The sequence below is a fragment of the Phocoena phocoena genome, chromosome 11 (genome assembly GCF_963924675.1).
Source record: "Phocoena phocoena chromosome 11, mPhoPho1.1, whole genome shotgun sequence".
Classification (NCBI taxonomy): domain Eukaryota; kingdom Metazoa; phylum Chordata; class Mammalia; order Artiodactyla; family Phocoenidae; genus Phocoena; species Phocoena phocoena.
The window spans coordinates 84,300,888-84,318,925 of record NC_089229.1 but is presented as its reverse complement, the minus strand read 5'-3'; the positions used below and the strand labels follow the sequence as shown (position 1 = coordinate 84,318,925).

The 18,038-nt window shown below is 39.1% G+C and overlaps 1 pseudogene; it reads right to left on the bottom strand.

Moving 5' to 3' along the window:
• LOC136131437 (poly(A) polymerase alpha-like) overlaps positions 1 to 15,097 on the bottom strand; it is a 120,681-nt pseudogene extending 105,584 nt beyond the window's left edge.
• Between the last annotated feature and the right edge of the window lie 2,941 nt (positions 15,098 to 18,038).

The following is an 18,038-nucleotide window of genomic DNA, read 5'->3' as shown; positions in this document are numbered from 1 at the left end:
GTAGTGCTTTAAAAATGTTGGAAATTCTGAATTCAGGAAGAACTTGGAAGTTTTCCAGTTTTCCAAACATCTTCTCCCCCTAATTAGCAGCACTCTTCTCTAGAACAGGCAGCCGTGTACAGGATGAGGTCTTGGATTTAATACAACAATTGAAAGCAGTCTTGACCCCTCTAAACTTCATGGTTCATAATTTTTGCTGGGCAGAAAGATAGCAATTGTATGCAAAACACTCCCTGTCTCTTTATAGACTAGAGACAATAAGGATTCTGTTTGTGGCAACAAAGAATTTTTCAGGTTATGTCAGTGAGACCTTGGAAGCAAACGCATCACTGCACCACAGATACTCTGGCCGTGGAGTGGATTTTAAGGTCTCAGATTAATGTATGCTTGTGGGTGAGTTTTTAATAAAGCTACTAAGGTCCAGTGTTATAATTTCTCTATTCCTAAAATCTCAACAATTACCTTTGAATCCAAGTCTCCTTTTACTGAGAAAATAATTACATTCTAACTCTCTTTCTGTTGCTTTCATTTACCTTCTCCTGTCTTTCTGTTCTAATCAGGTCTTCACAAATATCTGAATTTAAAAAGAAAATTAAAAAGCTCTGCCCTTCTTTATTGTCACATTACATTAAAGGAGGAAAGCCATGCTTTGACATTTTCCCTGCTCCAGAAGACGCTGAATGAGGTTTGCCATCCATTCCCAGAAACAGAAAGTCTATTAAAATTTTAGATTGTAATCTAATAAAATTTCATCTTATCCTATTGCTTTTCTTACCCACCCCCCAGCAATCAAGCACACAATCTCAGTATCTAAGGCTAAGAAAAAAGGAGTTCATCTATTGCATAAGTGTTTTCCAATAAATTTTTTAAAACTTGGAGGAATTGATGGGGGGTGAGGCTTGCTTTGTGTAATGTTATAGGACCTCTGAGGCCCAGAGTTTTTAAGTAATCTTTTTTGATGTTTTTAGACAAACCATTAAGCTGAAGATAAAATTCCCTGTGTTCAATATCTGGATACATTAAGCGTTAGATTTAAAATTTACAGCTTTCATTTTGACAAGGAAAATGACATGTTTGGTCCCAAGTGCTACCTTGAACTGTTTTTCAACACTGAGACAGGTTGTCAGGCTGAGGGTGGAGGTCTGAGCATTTAGCCCCTGCAGAGGCTCCAGAAGGTAAACTGCTCCAGCTTGTCAGGAAGCACTGGCTGGACCCTGGGCGATGGCTGGTGTCTGGTGGGGGGAAGGGCAGGATGCCATCAGGCGCTTGTCCCCCCATGGGTTGAGGTCTAATCTAATGCCTTTTAATGAGAATGTAATGGATATAAAGGAGGAGAAGAGTATCCCAAAGAGAATGCCTACATAAATGGGTGGACCTCAAACACACTTCCATTTCGATTCTGCCCATAAGAGTTTCTTCAATGGAGCCTCTGCATCTTCTGATATATTATGTTGCCTTTGGGGCCTGGGACTTTAGAGAGTTGTCTGAGAAAAGTGAAGGGCAGGGGTAGGGGTGGAGGGGGTGTGAGGAGACAATTCGGACCACCAGGCAGTGAGTAGGGGGCTACTGAAATGTGTGGAAAGTATGATGTCATCCAGGTGATTCAGCTAGTGCCAGACTGTGGACAAATATACGACTTCCCTGCCATCTTCCATCCCAAGGTGAGAAGTGAAGCTGCAGAGGTAGGGATGGAAGGGGCTGAGAAGGAGTGTGGATTTTATCTTGAAGACAATGGCTGAAGATGACGACTAGTTTGTTTTGGAAAATCATTATGGTTTCTAGTTGGCAAGGCACCGTGGTGGTGGAGGAAGCCTGGGGTTGACAGCCTTGTTGGGAGGTGACTGCAGTCATCCAGGGCGGAGGCGATGAGCTGGTGGCCATGCAGCCCTGTGTTAGGGAGAACAAAGTGGTGTGAGGGGCAGTCAGGAGCAGTGTCCCTAGGGGGCTTGATGGGATTTGGTGCTGGATGTGGAGGGTGAGGGAAAGGAGGGCTATTGGTCTCATTCCTTCTCTCAGTTTCCACAGGATTGGGGGAAGGTCAGCAAAGACCCTCACCCTCACATTCATAGGATGGAGTCTCCCGACTTTTCCTCTTTCCCCTTTTCACATCCTTCCTTCCACAGTGCCCTCTTCCTCAGCCCTCTTGCTAAGGCCGTCAGGAACTGGAATACTTCTACTGGACTTCTGTCTAACTCTGCCTGTGTCTACTTTTTGTTTTATTTTGTTTTCTGTTATGATGACACTACTTATAATATCTACACTACTTTATAATATCTTTATCCTACATAGGGTGCTGCTGTAGATCATATACGCTCAGAACTTGGTACCCATTCCTTCTCCTTCCTCCCCTTCCTCTCTCTCTCTCTCTCTCCCCCTCTCCCCCTGTCTTTACTCCTCCTAATTTAGATACACTTTAACGTTTGGGAGACTCACATCCTGTGAATTCTTTCTGTGTGAAGAGCATGTGTCACTGGCAAATACTGTGGTTATGCAAAATATACACATTTAATTCAACATTTATTCCCGGCATTGTGGTTTTAAACATAAAGAAAACATCAAATGAAAGCACACTTAAGTCTTAACTGGTTTAGGCCTCATTTGGTATCAAATCTGTGCTGTCCACATTAGACAGACTATACAACTGGTCTACCTGTAATGAAGACAAGTTTTTTCTTTTTTTTAAAACATCTTTATTGGAGTATAATTGCTTTACAATGTTGTGTTCGTTTCCGCTGTATAACAAAGTGAATCAGCTATACATATACATATATCCCCATATCCCCTCCTTCTTGCGTCTCCCTCCCACCCTCCCTGTCCCACCCCTCTAGGTGGACACAAAGCACTGAGCTGATCTCCCTGTGCTATGCGGCTGCTTCCCATTAGCTATCTATTTTACATTTGGTAGTGTATATATGTCCATGCCACTCTCTCACTTTGTCCCAGCTTACCCTTCCCCCTCCCCATGTCCTCAAGTCCATTCTCTACATCTGCGTCTTTATTCCTGTCCTGCCTCTAGGTTCTTCAGAACCATTTTTGTTTTTTAGATCCTACATATGTGTGTTAGCATATGGTATTTGTTTTTCTCTTTCTGACTAAAGACAAGGTTTTAAAGAAAACTTACTCTGTTAGTGTCTAGGTGTGTGAAGAGGGGCTTACCAAGAAATCCATTCACTTAAAACTTATGTAGCAAGCTTTTGTTTTAGTGTTAGATTCTAAAAGTTAGTGTTTATAAATATTGCTTGATCTAAGGGGCTTGCCCTCAACCTCACCTATTTGCAGAAATGATAGAAAAATTCAGGTCTCCCCAAATCAGTGTAAGTTCTACCACCCCTCACTGTCTTTCTGCAAGAGAACAATGAATGAAGTGGAAAAGTACTGAAAATAAAAATGATTATGAACTGAGAAATTCTTTGTGGCATTTTTCTACACTTAGTAACATCAATACAGAAATAATGTAAATAGCCTGGGACCAAGTAATTTTTTCCAATAAGTAAGATAGAGAAATGTTATCCAAATCTAGAACATTATAAAAATATTAGTAACACCTACACCTTCCATTCTGCCTGGCATCATCAAAGCAATGACGCATAATCCGTTTGTTTAAAAAAACGAACTACTGCACAACTGGATGGGTATTTTGAAGACTTTTATGCCTGTCTTTATTTCCTTTAAATGTCTCATGAATAAGATGAATTGAGATAAAAATGAGGGCAGTACACTTGTATTTTTTAGTCTGTGGAAGCTTCAGTATCTGTTCTGCATAAACATATTGGTCTCTGAGCCTTCACCCAGAGAAACAGAAGCTTGCCGAGCATTATAAATGCTGTTCAAATATTTTCCTGAGACATGAAAGAGAAAATATCATCGCAAGTAATGAAAGTGAATAAGAAAAAACCCCAGAAGTATGGCATTTGGACAGACCAAGTGAGAACGCAGAGAGAGAGAGAGAGAGAGAGAGAGAGAGAGAGAGAGAGACAGCAAGGAGGGAGGAAAAGATCTTGAACATAGGCACAGGCCATTGACCACACAGAGGGTCCCTTCTGAGCCGGGTTTTCATGCATGTTTTGAGTCTGTTTTGTCATTTGGTTTTAGCTATATTAGAGCTTCTGTTCCTGCTTTTATCTTACAGATATATAGAAATAACTTATAGAAGAGTAAAAAGTATTACTAAATTGTAATAAAATATTGGGGAGTCCGAGAAGTTAAAAGACTTATTCAATTAAAATCCATTTGGGGAAAGTTTACTCAACAAAGGTCTGTGATAATGTCAAAAGTATGAAACGTACTTTGTTACCTTACAGAAGTCATATATGGTACAGGTGGAGTTGGTAAAGCACACACATCCAACACAAAATATACTCATGCGTGTGTGTGCGTGTACACACTTGCACACGCACACATCAAGCTTATAAATATCCAGAATGATAGGTCTATCTTATTTAAGTCAATGAGAGGAAACATTTTGATCTATTAAATGCTGCGTAAGTGTATATGTTCCAATTTCAAGGTAACTGCTACCCTCTGTCTCACAAAAAAGCTTTTTAAAATTATTAAGTCAGTGTTTAAAACAATTAGAAAAGATATACTTAGCCAAGGTGCTATCCCACTTTCCATTTGAAAGAAACTTACTAGGTATTTATCCACCTAAATTATGCCAAGTCTTTGATTTAGAACAAAGTGTCAGTAGTGAACACATTTTGGGGGGACAGCCCAGCCCCCGACACTCCTCTGAGAAATGCCCCCCTTCCTAACTGTGCTCATACAGATGGCCCCGGACAGCCATGCTTGCATTCTGTGACACCACATCTGAAGCTATTGCTGACCAGGGTACTTACCTAACCCAGACTGTCCTAGAAATACACACATACACACACACACACACACACACACACACACACACACACACTGAGAAAACTCCTTACCAGGTATCATTACCCTTTTTGCCTTGGAATCCTTATATCCTTAGAATAAATTTTCCTTTATTCATTTAAGCTATTTACAGTGGCTTTCTGTGACTTGTAATCAAAAGACTTGATTTAGATAGACAAAATGGAGGGAAAGGAAGAGAGATACTGATGGGTATAAGCTCTAGTGTGGTGACAACATGGAACAATAGTGACACTTCATGCCAAAGAGATGGGGAAAATTTATATCTCTGATCCTCTAGACCAGCAGTCCCCAACCTTTTTGGCACCAGGGACCGGTTTTGTGGAAAACAATTTTCCCACGACCGGGGTGGGGGGGCGGAGGGGGTAATGGTTCAGGCGGTAATGGGGTGATGGGGAGAGGCAGATGAAGCTTCGCTCGCTAGCCCGCCACTCACCTCCCGCTGTGCAACCCGGTTCCTAACAGGTTGGGGACCCCTGCTCTAGACCTTTAGGGGTGAAAAGTCCTAGAACCTACTTTTCCCTGTTCTCCCCCTTTCCCCAACACTCAAGACTCCTCTCCACTGTCTGCTTTGAAACCAGACATAATCTCATTCTGTCCTCTACCCATGATGATGTCAGCCACCATAAAACACCCAGTCTTTCAGGTCACCCTCCTCTTTTACAGTGTAAGCCCAAGTGAATCTGCTCCTATTCCAATGGTTCCCAAACTTTACTGCATATCAAAATCAACTGGAGTGTTTGCTAAAACACAGATTGCCGGGCCTGAATTAGCTTCTGATTCAGTAGGCATAGGGTCAGGCCTAAGAATTGGAATTTCTAACAAGTTCCCAGGTGACGTGGATACTTGTGGTCCCAGTGGAAAACCACTGCCTTATTCCTTTCACCCTCCCCAAGTCTTGAAACTCACCTGTTGTACTCCCTGAATTCAGTCTGTTGGTAGCAGAATGACCTATATCCTCAGCCTCTCTTGACTCTTCCCTAAGGTCACATTTTCCTTGTAACCTCTCAAGTGGTGGCTGCTTTTTCTCTCAGAGCCCTAGGTCTAATGATCTGGAGGTGGGGTAGGTGTCCTCCTGGTTCCTCATTGCTACTTTCAGATGTTTCTCCCCATCTCCTTTCTAAAAACAACCAACCATGAATCTTATGCCATCAGATGATATTAAACCTGTCCCTCATTGTTGCCATCATTTTTGGGTTCCTGGGTTATTTTTCCTGATTCCTTGGTGATAAAAGCACCTGTTTCATTCTCTCCAATAACACTCCTGTTTAATTATGGTAGATTTCAATAGATGTATTGGTGATTCTTCTAACACTTTGGTCTACCAGTTCCTTGACCACCTTTCCTCCAGTGATCTTGTCCTCAACCTAATGTTAGCCGCTATCATATGCTCAGGCCTGGACTCCTTCATAACCTCAGTATCAACTATCCTGGTCTATCACTGCCACATCCTATCTTTCCAGCCCTCTCTCTCTAGTATTAGGACCCCAGCCATCCACTGACCCCAATGAGACCTTTGACCTTTTGATCCTATTTTTTTAATTCACTTCACATCCTTCCAGATTAAATTTTATCATTATAATCACTCCCCCGTAAACACCCACCACTCCCTTGCTCCTCTCTCATTGCCTTAGTCATTTGGCAGATCCATAATCCTGGTTAAATCCAACTCTTTCCCTCCTCCATATCTGCAACTCTGAAACTAAAATCGTCTGGAGAAAAACACACAGCCATATTGACTTGAAATCAGAAGTAGAGCCTTAATTCTGCAAGGCAATCATACTAGATTTTTTTTAAAGATTCATTTCCCCCCTCTCTTGATGAGGATTTTAAATATTTTTCTTTCTTTCCAAACCCCAATATCTTTTTCCTCACTAAGAAAATTAGAGCATTCACAAGAGAATTTACAGGGATTATCACCACCACTTCAATCCATCTTTGTCCTTAGAAAAGGACAAAGTTTTTAGGTAATCTTATCAAACCCCTTGGTTCAATGCACTACTTATATCTTCTCTTGGTTTAGCTGCTGTGTACTGTTTCAACTGTAATTGCTGATTTTTTTCAGAGTTTTTTTTTTAATCTAATAATTCTTACTGTTAAAACATAAAAAGACAAAATGTTCTTTAGGAATCAACTCAACCTTTCTCCTTACTAAGAGCTTCTTCCCACGATTATAAAATGCCTCTTTTATACCAAGATAAAAAGTTTTATTTATCTTTGATTATTAAGTTTTAACAATTGTCATGCTATCCTCTCTTGGGCCATATACTCAGTTCATATTTATCTGATTATCTTTGCCTCCAGATATTTATAGTGGCTCTCACCATAGAAATCTGCTGTTGGTGAAAATAGGCTTATGTATAATTAAGAAGGAAGTCCTCTTCCTGTGCACCAGAACCATACATTTCTGACATCAAATTTGAGAGAATTTATGTTGCTCAATCATGGTATTTCAGTCAATATAGAAATAGCTACTATTTTCTTATTAGTATGTCAATTTCAGTCCCCATAGTAGTTCCTTGTAAGTGCATTTTTAGTGTTGAAAGCATTTGTTGCTTTTTTGATATTGTCTGCATTTATCTCTACCTTTTTTGTGCTCCAAGAATCTAAAAACGAGCAGAACATCAAGATTCAGTGTTTCTTTGATCCATACGCCCAAATGGCTTTCTGTGTAGTCACATTTCTCAAACTCATTTTCCCCTTGGCCAGAGAGTAAGACACTGAGATGTGACATAATGAAAACTTTCAACATTGTGAACACTGCAATAGAGCTTTTTTGAAGGTAAGGGTAGTTACTTGTGGTCCCATAGACTGCAGTGTCTTTCAAACTGCAATGCCACAAAACAGTAACATGTCAAACATTTTTGACTAAGACCGCCCACCTGTGAGAAATACATTTTGCTTTGTGTCCAGAACACACACACCTACATACGTGCGAAACTGAAACAAAATTTTCGCAAAACAATACTTAACCTACATTTCCTGTGATGTACTTTTGATATTTTCTTTTTTTTCTAAAATGTTTATTAACCTAACCAAATTGATTCTTTGACCCTTTACAAGGTTGTTAATCAGATGGAAAAATACTTCATTAATTGAGAGAATGAAAAGATTGAAAATGTATATATACAAATATAATACTTAAAAATACAAATGTTTCTGTAAACATATTTGTATGTACAAAATGTATTTCTCACCATAAGTTACTGTGAACAAAGTTTGCACGTTACTGCCTTAAAGAGTAAGAGGATGGAAGAGGCAAGTGGGCAAATAAAACAGCCTTGTGGGGGAAGCAGAGTGATATCAGCAATATTGGTTTCCATTTCTTTTTTATTTCTTAATTATTAGGTAAACATCTAAGATTGCTTTCTTTCCTTCCTTCACCTAGTACGTTTTTCTCAAGAGTTATATACCAATCTATATAGAGATACAGAACTATGTTTGAGTATTGCTTACAGAGATGAAGTTAGTTTCTCGATCTTAAACAAAATAAACAACCCTCTGACCTAACTTGGGTACTTCATCTTTAAAGAATTTGAGGATTTTTTTCTAACTCTTTGGGTGCTCCTTCTTCAGCTATTGTGAACAAGGGTTAATACATATTCATGTTGTACATCCTCTGTCATTGTTCCTGTATTACAGATCCTCAGGGCTATATTCATGATAGTTAAAGACATAAATTTAAAAAGCTTTCATGAGGATTGGTGTATTGTTCATCTACTGTTAAATATAATTCTAATGACTGGATAACTCAGTGCCTCAGAAATCTATGTCCATTTACATCAGAAGCAAAGACTAACTGTCTGACCAAGAAACTGACTGCATACAACACTGGATGCCCAAAGGAGCAAGCAGAACCTGCTCTCTGCCCTTTGGGGGTTTAAACTCTCAAATATCAAGTATAAAATAGTTTGTTTTGCCCTAGAAAAAAGGAAAAAGTGGGAGATTCTGTCTTAGTAGCACTTCTCATTTGACTGTCATCTCTCCTAATATAAAAATTCTCCTCTCTCCCCTCCCATCTCTCTGACCTTTAATTGACCTGCTTTCCCCCTTTCTCCCATGTTCTCCCCGGAAGCTCTCTGGTGTTGCTTTCATCCTGACTGTGGTTGACAGGAGCCCCATCTCCTCCACCTATCATACTTCTTTCACCTTTCCCTAACTGAATCAGCGGCACAGTTATTAAGATCATAGGCTCCACCTTAGACTGCCAGGGTTCTAAGCCCAGCACTCCCTTTGACCAGCTTTGCAAACTTGGGCAACTTATTGCGAGGAATGTAAAGAGTGTCATGATGTCTGAAAACAACTTTCAAATAGTTTAACCAAAAAAAAAGATGTGTGTATATATATAATGTGTGTATACAAGTATATGCCCCTCGATTTATCCATGGCAATTATTTATTTTGAACACTTTCCTTTTTAGAGATTTTAGAAGGCCAGAAACTGAATTTAATTCAATTTAATTCAACAATGGTCTTAAAACCTTTCTATGTACATCTCATTGTGATAGACACTGGAAATAGTCAATTTTGTATAAATTCAACAGTAAATTTTGTGTATACCTATATTGATATGTATCTCCAGCATAGTAAGAGAAACACCCACCCACCCACACACACACACACACATCCCAACTGGTCAATCAACTAAACCTTTAGCTTGCTAAATAATAATAAATCCTTTTCTTCCAGTTTTAACAGTTTCTTTCAATTCAACCTTTAGAAAACTGAATGTTCAATTCCCAGAGGCTGATCTTTCTTCCCAAGGGGGTGTCTGGCTGTAGGGGAGAACTCAGGAATCCTCCTGACAATGGGACTGGGGTGGATGGTTCGTGCGCCATCTTTCTCTTTGAGGCAGGGTGGTTCATCTGGGCTCACCTCTGGACTGACATCCCCTGACGTGACTCAGTTAGTCCCCCTCAAATGACATCCCAGCCCTGGCTGACCCCTCATTGCACCTTGGGAGAGACCTTGAAGCAGGGCATGCAGCTCTGCCGTGACTGGTCTCCTGACTCACAGAAACTATTAAGTGTGTACTGGTTTAAGCTACTAAGTTTGTAGTAATTTATCATGTAGAACATATGACTAATATATAACTGTTACCGCAGAATGGGGAACCACGGAAACTGATAGACCTATGAGCCCCCAAACTGCTAGATTTATCAATGGCACTTTTTTATTCTGGACACCTTTTTTTTTTTAATAGAGATTTTAAAAGGCCAGAAACTGAATTTAATTCAATTCAATTCAAGACAAGTCTACTAGTATTAATTCAACAAGAGTTCCTAAAAAGATTCTATATGTTCCTCATTGTAATAGATACTGAGAATAGAAAAGTAAATATAACATAGTCCTCAATTCAAGGGATGTAGCTCTGTTGGCGAAGACAAATTTGTAGGACTCTCTATCATAGGGCATGGTATGAGTTATCATTAAATATTTTTAAAGCATCATGTGATGGTTGATTTTATGTGTCAACTTGGCTGGACCACGGTGCCTAGATATTTGCTCAAACATTATTCTGGATGTTTCTATGAGGGTGTTTTTTTGGATAAGATTAATACTTAAATCAGTGAACTTTGAATAAAGCAGATTGCCCTCCATACTGTGGGTGGACCTCATCCAATCAGTTGTCTTAATAAAACGAAGACTAAACTTTTTTGAGAAAACAGGAATTCTGCTAGCAGATGGCCTTTGGACTTGAACTGCAACATTAGTTCTTCCCTGGGTCACAGTAGTCACATGAGTCAACTTCTTAAAAGAAATCTCTCTCTCCCTCTATGCACACATCCTATTGGTTCTGTTTCTCTGGAGAACTCGGAGCAATGCACACCTCATACCATAACACTAATGGCTTAAATTGTAACCTTTAATTTGATTGGTTTCATATTGAACCACGAATCATCACTTATAGTTCACGTCTGTTATTTGGTTCCTTCTCTGACAGCCTCACTGGATTGTAAATTCTTTGAGGACATCCGGGTGTTTTTTTGTTTGTGTGCCCCTAAACTGTTTAGCATAGAGTTGAACCATTTGTTAGCTGTGTAACTTAGAGCAAATGACTTCATGTCATTAACCTTCAATTTTCTCATTTGTAAAATGTGGATAGTAAGTGTGAACTACCATTCTCACAGAATTGCTTTTAGGGCTGATTGAGACAAGACTATAAAGAATTTTGTATAGTGCCTAGTACTCTAGTTAACACTCAATAAATCTTATTTTTTGTGTGTATTATTATTATCTGTACCTGAAGAATAGGTGGTACTCAACGAATGTTTATTAAATACAAATTTTAAATGACAGCAAGGTAGAAGTTATTATGCCCAAGATGAAAAAAATAATACTATATACAAGTTTTAACTCAATACATTTGAGAGATGTGGGTACTTACTGAAACCACCTCCAATATTATAAAACATGACCTTCAGGTATATCCCATATGCAAAATGAAGTGTAGAATAAAAAATGTTCTCAGGTGTTACCAGTTATGCACCCCAAATTTTGCATAGGTTCTCAACATGTTTTGATGCTGCTTTAGTTTTTTTCTTATCAATTACAAAATTTTTCTAAACTCTGCATTGAGGAATGGAGTCAGGTATTCTGAACTGGTAGTTACGCAGAATAAAAAGGGAATGTGGTGGGATGAGGTTATAGTTGAATCCTAGCAGGCTAGGACTAATTTTCCATAATTCTTCCTTTTGTATTTTTAATAATGAGGGATAAATGTTTTTGAGTTAAATTATGTAGTTCAGCAGTGGAGAAAAGAATACAAAATTAAAGATTAGTTTTTAGATAATTATTTTTTGTATTTAGAGAAAAAAGGAAGTAAGAAAGCAGTTGGTTACATTTTTACTCAACTTTCTTTTTAGTCTAAAAATTTCAGTGTGTCAGACATACACTATGGAAAGTTATATAAAGCAGCAAAGCCTGTATAATTTTCTATTTTTTTAAATTTTGCAAAGTCAATAATGATTTCAGGAAAACAGTGGCCTAGCCTCTCGATGAGGATTTAATAATATTGTACTCTACTGAGGTCTCCTATTGGTAAGATTTCATACCTTAAAAACAATGTGGTTCAGAACACCTACTGGAATACTAAATACTTGATTAATTGCAATTAAATAATACTGGTTCAAGCATTTTATTTCTTTTCATTTTTGGATTATTTTCATCATGCTTAATATCAACATCAGTGAGGCTGCCATGGTACAGGCAATCTATTTTAGAATAGGGTAGAAGCTCATCTGTATGGGATAAAAGGGAATTAATGTGGTGTATCAAACTCTCTATCAAGTTTAAAGTTCTATTATGCCAAGAAATAACATAAAATCTGTGTCAAATTTAGGAAAACTACCAATCCCTTATTTTGGTGACATGTAAACCAAAACTAACATTTTGATTTTTGGACTGATTGCTTCATTCACACAATGTCTTCTAAATATAAATAATTTCATGTCCCTAGTCTCTAAAAATTGAACCTCTGTTATGTTCAAGACGGTCCTGAGTCTTCCTTTAAGTGTCTCACATTTCTAGTAGAGGAGAGAAGATGAAGCACAAATAGTAGCAAAACAAGGCAGTGAATGTTATGAGAGTTCAAAGCAGGGAAAGATCAGTTTTAGATAATAGGGCAAAGGACTGTTTAATGAAGGAAGTGATAGAGGCATGGAACCATAAATAGTCAGAAATGGAAGGGCACTTATGCATCATTTTTCATTTTACAGGCGAGGAGAATGAGACCAGAAAGAGTAGAAACTTGTCTGAAGTCATTTTGTAAAATTATAACAGAATCTAGATTAGAATCCAGGTTCTATGACTCCTTGTCTGTTGGACTTTTTAAAAATAGCAGCTTTATTGAGATATAATTAACATGCCATAAATTCACACTTCTAGAATGTACAATTCAACTTTTAGTATACTAACAGATTTGTGAATCTATTAACATTATCTAACTCCAGAACCCTTTTGTCACCCCCCAAAAGAAATCCTGTACCTGTAAGCATCACTTTCCATTATTTCCTCCTTGCAGACCCTGGCAGTGATTAATCTATCTTCTGTCTCTGTAGATTTGCCAATTCTTGACATTTCATATAAATATAATTGTAAATATATGGCCTTTTGTTTCTGTCTTTTTTTTTTAACCATGCTTTAGGGGTTTATCCATGTTGTAGCATGTATCATAATTTATTCCTTTTTACTGTTTAATAATATTCCAGTATATGGACACACCACATTTTGTTTATCCATTCAACAGTTGATGGACATTCAAGTTTCCACATTTTGACTATTATGAATAATACTATAATGGACATTCATGTACAAGATTTTCTGTGGACCTACATTTTTAATTCTCTTGAGTATATACTTGAAGTGGAATTGCTTCATATTATCATATGATAACTCTAAGTTTACCTTTCTGAGGAACAACCAAACTCTTTTCCAAATGAGCTCCACCACTCTACCTCCCTACCAGCAATGTATAAGGCTTTCAGTTTCTCCACATATTCATCAACCCTTTTCAATTTTAGCCAGCCAAGTGGATGTGAAGTGTTATCTCATTGTGGGATTTTTTTTGCATTTCCTTAATGAATAGTGTAGTAGAGAATCTTTTCATGTACTTATAGCCACTTCCATAGCTTCTTTGAAGAAATTTGTATTCAATTTTCCCCATTTTTAAGTTGGTTTGTCTTTTTATTGTTGAATTTAAATGTTCTTTACATATTGTGGATACAAGTCCTGTTATAGAAAATATGACTTGCCAGGAAAAAATAGAAAACATGAACAGATGAATCACAAGTAATGAAATTGAAACTGTGATTTAAAAACTTCAGAAAAAATGACCTGCAGATATTTTATTCCATTCTGTACATTGTTTCTTCACTTTCTTTCTTTTTTCTTTTTTTAAAAATTTTAATTTATTTTTTGGCTGCATTGGGTTTTCGTTGCTGTGTGAGGGCTTCCTCTAGTTGAGGCGACTGTGAGCTACTCTTTGTTGCGGTGCATGGGCTTCTTATTGTGGTGGCTTCTCTTGTTGCGGAGCATGGGCTCTAGGCTCACAGGCTTCAGTAGTTGTGGCATGTGGGCTCAGTAGTTGCAGCCCATGGGCTCTAGAGTGTACAGGTTTCAGTAGCTGTGGCATGCAGGCTCAGTAGTTGTGGTGCACAGGCTTAGTTGCTCCATGGCGTGTGGGGTCTTCCCAGACCAGGGATCAAACCCATGTCCCCTTCATCGGCAGGTGGATTCTTAACTACTGCACCACCAGGGAAGTCCTGTTTCTTCACTTTCTTGATGGTGTTCTTTGAAGCAGAAAAGTTTTTAATTTGATGAAGTCCAATTTATTTTTTCCTTCACTTTTGATGTTATATCTAAGGAATTATTGCCTAATCCAAGGTCAGAAAGATTTCTTATGTTTTCTTTAATAATTTTATAGTTTTAAGTGTTGCATTTAGGTCTACAATCTATTTAGAGTTACTTTTGTGTGTGGTGTGAGGTAGGAATCCAACTTCACTCTTTTGCATGTAGATTCCAATTGTCTCAGCAGCATTTATTGAAAAGACTTTTTTCCCCTTATTGAATTGTCTTGGCACCCTTGTCAAAAGTTAATTGACCATAAATATGAGTGTTTATTCCTAGATTCTCAGCTCTCTTCCATTGAACTATATCTCTTCTTAGGTGAGTATTACACAATCTTGATTACGTAGCTTTAAATTAAGTTTTACAATCAGGAAGTGTGAGTATTCATTTTTGTTGTTCTTTGTCAAGATTGTTTTGGCTATTTGAAGAATAGTGTCGCCTTAACAATACTAAGTTTTCCAACTCACAAACATGGTATATCTTTCCAAATATTTGTCTTCAATTTCTTTAAACAATGTTTTGTAGTTTTCAGGTACAAGACTTGCATTTTGTTAGATTTATTCCTAAGTATTTTGTTCTTTTTGATGCTATTGTAAATGGAATGTTTTTGTAATTTCATTTTCGAATTGTTCATTGCTACTCCATAAAAATACAATTGATTTTTGGATACTTATCATGTATCCCAGCAGTCCCCAACCTTTTTGGCACCAAGGACCGGTTTCATGGAAGACAGTTTTTCCATGGACCGGCAGGTGGGGGGATGGTTTCGGGATGATTCAAGCGCATTACATTTATCGTGCACTTCATTTCTATTAGTATTACACTGTAATATATAATAAAATAATTATACAACTCACCATCATGCCGAATCAGTGGGAGCCCTGAGTTTGTTTTCCTGCAACTAGATGGTCCATCTGGGGGTGATGGGGGACAGTGACACCCGAAGTATGCTGCTTATGTTCAGTCTTCTCCGTGATCTCGCTTTGGTCGCCATCACTGCAGAAAACCCTGCTTCACAAAGACAGGATGTTGGAAATGGAAGCAGGCTTTTCAGTGCTTTTGTGGCCATCTCAGGATATTCCGCCTTGACTTTAATCCAGAACGTATGGAGATTTGAAGTTGTCTCAGACATACTTTTAAGGCCACCGTCATTTGCGATCTCAAGCAGTTGATCCTGTTCTAGCACGGACAAAAGTGATTCCCCTGGCGTATTCACAAATGGGTCGTGGATCCATTCCTTCCCAGTTCGGGGGCCTATTGTGGTTGGGAAGTAATGCTCAAACTCTTTTGAAAGCTGAGATAGGTGATCATGCACCAGCTTGGAGAAAGAGGGCCCTGGCTCAGTCTCTTTCAAAATCTCTGCTAATGTTTGAAATGTCAAAGATCCCAATATTTACTCATCACCCCCATAACGCCAGTTTGGCTTTGAATGCAGCCACTTTATCTGCTGACTTGAACACAGTAGTCGTTCTCCCCTGAAGTGACAGATTGAGTTCACTGAGCAGGTTGAATATGTCACACAAGTAAGCAAGTTTTGCGACCCGTTCTGTGTCACTGAAATGTGCTGCCAGTGGTGACTGTTTTTCTAAAAGAAATCTCTGGAGCGGCTCTCATAACTCAGAAACTCTGGCCAGTGATCTACATTTAGAACACCATCTCACTTCTGTGTATAAGAGAAGATGTGTGTGCTCTGCACCCGTCTCCTCACAGAGCTGCGTGAACAGACGTGAGTTAAGGGCATGTACTTTAATGTGGTTGATAATTTTAATCACATCCTGCAAAATGTTGTTAAGTTCAGATGACATTTTTCGGCTTGCCAGCATTTCTCTATGGATGACACGGTGCATAGACTCACATTCAGAAGCGATCTCTTTGATCCGAGTAGTGAAACCAGAAAGCCGTCCAGTCATGGCAGCTGCTTCATCCGTGCATATACGGACACAAAATGACCAATTCAGTTTTCCTGATATGTAATCATTCAAAGACTTGAATAGTTCTGCAGCTGTAGTGTTGGTTGGCAACAAAAATGCACATAACATATCCGCATGCACATCCTCCTGAAAACTATATTGCACAAAAATAGGCATTGTTGCCTTGTGGTCAATATCAGTAGACTTGTCAACCTGGGTTGCGTACCACGGTGACTCTAATCCTCTCCAACAACTGCGCCTCAGTATCCTCTGCTGTTTCATCAATTCGTCTAGTTATGGTGCTAGCCGAAAGAGGAACACGTACCACCTTTTGAACTGCAGCCTCTCCTAAAAGTTCACGACAAATGTCCTTAGCAGCAGGCAGGATCAACTCTTCACCAATACTAAGGGCTTCTTAGCTTTAGCAATGCGGTTAGCCACTAAGAATGACGCTCTCAGTGCAGACACATTTGATGAAGTGGCGGCCTTCAGTAATTGCTTCTGTTCTTCGTGTTCATGGTTTTTTCTTTTGAAAAACTCCAAAGGCTTGTCATTTAATGCAGGGTGCTTGGTCACCATGTGGCGAAGCAGTTTTGAAGGTTTCACGGCTTCATTGGCTAGCTGGTCGACACATATTATACAAAGCAGGCTTGGAGAACGTGAATCACCTGTTTCAAGGAACCCGTAATTTAAGTAGGACTCGGTATTTTCTTTTAAATGCAGCTTTCTTTTTGTTGGCAGTCTTAGAGTCTACTGCTCTCTCATCATTGGGTCTTTTCCCCCTTTCAAAGAAGCTCTCCAGGGATGTTTGTTTTTCGCTCATTTTGGCTAGGGTTAGCTTGTGGGCTTACCCAAACTGTGACTGAGACAAGTACGCAGTGCGGGAAAGAGGCGTGGATGGAAGAGGTAAATAAAATAATGGGCGGGCCACGCATGGACTAAAATACGTGTCGGATTCTGACTTAAAGGCTGCCACAAGATGCAGCTGTACAGCTGAAGTACGTCAGCTCCCTTACCACTATAAATCCTGCCACAGATGCAGCTTGTCACTTGCCGCTCACTGATAGGGTTCTGATATGAGTGCAGGCGATTGATTACGGTCTCTGTGCAGGCAAACCTCTCTGCTAGTGAGAATCTGTATTTGCAGCCACTCCCCAGCGCTAGCATCACCGCCTCAGCTCCACCTCAAGTCATCAGGCATTAGATTCTCATAAGGATTGTGCACCCTAGATCCCTCACATGCACAGTTCACAGTAGGGTTCCCGCTCCTATGAGAATCTAATGCCACCACCGCTGATCTGACAGGAGGCGGAGCTCAGGCGGTAATGCGACCAATGGGGAGTGGCTGTAAACACAGATGAAGCTTTGCTCGCTTGCCTGCCACTCACCTTCTGCTGTGCAGCCCGGTTCCTAACAGGCCAAGGACTGGTACCGGTCCGTGGCCTGTGGGTTGGGGACCCCTGATGTATCCTGTAACCCTGAATAACTCATTTATTAGCTGTAATAGTTCTTTGTGGTTATCTATGTACAAGATCATGTCATCTGCAAAGGAAGATAGTTTCCCTGTCTAATCTGAACACCTTGTATTTCTTTTTATTGTCTAATTTCCCTTTCTAGACTCTCGAATATAATGTAAAATGGAAGTGCTGAGAGGAGACAATTTCTTCTCCGTAAGGGGAAAGCATTCAGTCATTCACCATTCAATATGATGTTGGCTGAGGGTTTTTCATAAATGGCCTTTATCAGATAGAGAAAGTTTTCTTCTATTTCCATTTTGTTGAGTTTTTAAAAAATATTTTATCCATTTTACATTTATACATTTATGCACTTTATTCTGTTGCCTTCTTACTTTCACCTTCTCATTTAAGTCTTTAATTCATTTGGAGTTCTCTTT